This window comes from Eurytemora carolleeae, unplaced genomic scaffold (assembly GCF_000591075.1).
Source record: "Eurytemora carolleeae unplaced genomic scaffold, Eaff_2.0 scaffold134, whole genome shotgun sequence".
NCBI lineage: Eukaryota > Metazoa > Arthropoda > Copepoda > Calanoida > Temoridae > Eurytemora > Eurytemora carolleeae.
This window is the reverse complement of record NW_019396059.1, coordinates 1-3,581: the sequence shown is the minus strand read 5'-3', so window position 1 is coordinate 3,581 and position 3,581 is coordinate 1. Positions and strand designations below refer to the sequence as shown.

The following is a 3,581-nucleotide window of genomic DNA, read 5'->3' as shown; positions in this document are numbered from 1 at the left end:
CACGATACAATATTCATACAGGATACAATATTCATAGAGTTTACTATATTTATGCAGGATACAATATTCACACAGGATACGATATTGATACAGGATACAATATTGATACAGGATACAATATTGATACAGGATACAATATTTATACAGGATACAATATTCATTCAGGATACAATATTCATAGAGTTTACTATCTTTATGCAGAATTAGGATTTCCATTATACATGTCGTCTTCCTTTCCACAGTTTTCTGTAGATGAAATTATTTTGAGACATGGCAGTCAGGAATTATATTATTTCATAATAATACACAGTAGTATTACTTTAAATACAGGATACAATATTCATACAGGATACAATATTCATACAGGATACATTCATACTACAGGATACAATATTCATACAGGATACAATATTCATACAGGATACAATATTCATACAGGATACAATATTCATACAGGATACGATATTCACACAGGATACGATATTGATACAGGATATAATATTCATACAGGATGCAATATTCATACAGGATACAATATTCACACAGGATACAATATTCATATAGGATACAATATTCATACAGGATACGATATTTATACAGGATACAATATTCATACAGGATACAATATTCATACAGGATACAATATTCATACAGGATACGATATTGATACAGTATACAATATTCATACAGAATACAATATTCATAGAGTTTACTATATTTATGCAGGATACAGGATACAATATTCATACTGGATACGATATTCAAACAGGATAAGATATTGATACAGTATACAATATTCATACAGGATACAATATTCATACAGGATACAATATTCAAACAGGGATAAGATATTGATACAGGATACAATATTCAAACAGGATAAGATATTGATACAGTATACAATATTCATACAGGATACAATATTCATACACGATACAGTATTCATAGAGTTTATTATATTTATGCAGGATACAATATTCATACAGGATACAATATGGATACAGGATATTCATTGTCTAATTTCTTTAATAAACTATTTTTTTTTGTTAAATTATAATTTGCAGTATTTAAGATTTTGATGAAATAAATATGTAAAATTATCTTCACGGTTTACTTCATCTCCGGTTCTTCGTGCCAATATTGGAGTAATATAAAGATACACATTTCAGTTTATTCCGTAGTTGAATACTAGACCTTGTGTAGTTGTATTCAGGTATTTAATAAAGGGACAACTCCCTAAATTATTGCAAAATTGTCATTTAACAATTTTCTTATTGTTTCTAATTCAAAAAAATATTCTTTAATTTTAACTATAGATATATCTTAAAAAATTTAAGATTGTTAAATTTTTCTTTTAAAATACTTTTGGGGATGGTATATATATCAGACATAAAAATATTTTTAAACAATTTTGAATGAAATTAATTTATTAGGCTTTAAAAATGGTGAATTATTTCCATGTTTAATAACAAAATTTTACAGGATCTTTTTAATTTTAAGATCACAAGATATCACGGGTTCTAAAATATTGAAAATTGTTAATATATATCCAATTCTTTATCAGGGATAACCACAGCTGTATATTGTACTGGGTGGATACAAGTCCCTAAACTAATCAGCTAACTAGCCTACCCGGAGTTCTTAGCTAAACCTTACAATGTTCTTTTCTAAAGTAAGTGACGCCAACATTTTTATATCATTTTGAATTGCACATTAGGTTTTATTCACGATTTATTGCATAATATTCTGGATAAACTCTTATTTCAATCATTTCATTTTCTTCTGGCACCATCATTATTGATAATTACTTAACACCGAAATATTGGGAATTTTATAATTAATTTTTAATTTCCCAACCATAGCATTTTTTTCACGAAAACTTTTACGGTTTGAGGTTTAAGATTTAGATTTAGAAATGGTTCAGTTTAAACCCAGGGGGGGGGGGGAGGTTATCTTCTTTCTGTCACACATAGATCCAGTCTGCAATGAAATGTTGCAGCAAGTACTATAAAGTACTTGTTTTTAAGCATGTAATTGGCAAAAAGAATTGAGTCTTTGCAACAAACTCTGATTTTCTAATCCCTATATCTTTAAATTCCAATGTCGTAGACCTTTGATATTTCAAACTATGAATTCTGTTAGATCAAATTATATAAGTTTGAAATATCAAAGATTTACGACATTGGGTTTCAAAGATATAGGAATTAGAAAATCAGAGTTTGTTGTAAAGAATCAACTACTTTGTATCAATTTTTGCGTGGGAGCCTTCAACCTTGGGATCACTCTGTGTTCCAGTCCATTAAAAACCTCTCAAATCTGTATAATGATGTTTATAAAGTAAACAAACCTTTTAACAAAATATAATATTCATCAAAATATAATAGAACATGATAAAACTTAGTCTCTCCTTGTTGCAGGATGCACAACTAACTTTTTTAATCAATTCTATCTTGACCTTGAAAACTTTATTTTTTACTTTATACAAGGCTTTCAAGATATTAGCTCTTGGGGGGAGAAATGCTCATATTAAAAAAAAGTTGAGAACATTTTTTGGAACATCGATTTGCAGACAAAATATTTTTCTTTAATTTTCTTTTTACTATTTAGAGATTTTATTAAAATAAATATTATCCTTTTTATTTTCTTGTTATGTATATATGAATTAAAGAATCAGATAATGGAACAGATTACTTGCCTCAAATCCTAATTTTTATCACTTTTTATTTTCAATCTGGGACCGAATTTTAATAATTTAAAACATGGTTGGTTCAACTTAAAATTGTAGTCAGTGTATTGAGATTTGGGCCGGCGGGCAGTTTGAACCGACGTTTGGCAGTTCAAGGACGCGGTTCAAATTCATTAAATTCGGATTCTGGTGGTTGTAAACCTTTGATATTTTAAACTTTCACATTCCAACAGAATTCATAATTTGAAAAATCAACGAGCAGCAACATAAGATTACAAAAATAGAAGGGTTTGAGGTGAGTAACCAGTATCTTAGTCTGAAATTATAATCAATAAGGAATTGAGTTTTTGCCACAAACTCAAATTTTCTTATCCTTTTATCTGTGCAACCTGAAGGTGTAAACTTTTGATATTCAAAATAAGATGGTTAGATTTATAATAACTCTTAGTTTAAATTATAAAAAGGCTATGACATTGGGTTGCAAAGTTGTAGGAATATAAAAATTTGAGTTTGCGGCAAAAACCTAGTTCGTTTGTTTAGGTTTTCCTTCTTACTTCTTCAGTTATTTTAGCAGCAAATTCATTTCCACAGGTCTGTCTACTTATTTCTTTTAAGAAACAAAATTTCAGTAATTTCTAGAAATATTTTTTCTCATTTATTTATTTCATTAGATTAAGCTTCAAAGTAGATTTATAAATATAGTGTAGAGATCACAAACTAAGAATCCACAAGAGATGGAAGGAAAAAATCCGGGAAGGATGAAAAGAGAATCCAGGAGCCAGTCTGATTAGAACCAGGAAGAAGAGAAGATCATTCAAGCTTAATTCTCAACATATTTATAGAATTTGTAATATATTTATATCCTAAGAATATCAGTAAATATATAATCTTCACA

General features: G+C 28.4%; 1 long non-coding RNA gene across 2 annotated transcripts; it reads left to right on the top strand.

Moving 5' to 3' along the window:
- The first annotated feature begins 1,175 nt into the window (after positions 1 to 1,175).
- Positions 1,176 to 3,581, top strand: LOC111708345 (uncharacterized). Of its 2 annotated transcripts, none has more exons than XR_002766644.1 (4): positions 1,176 to 1,213; positions 1,565 to 1,672; positions 3,227 to 3,277; positions 3,389 to 3,581. It is a non-coding gene; the product is annotated as an uncharacterized LOC111708345 (long non-coding RNA). The 2 variants fall into 2 exon arrangements; XR_002766643.1 differs by having other exon boundaries at positions 3,358 to 3,581.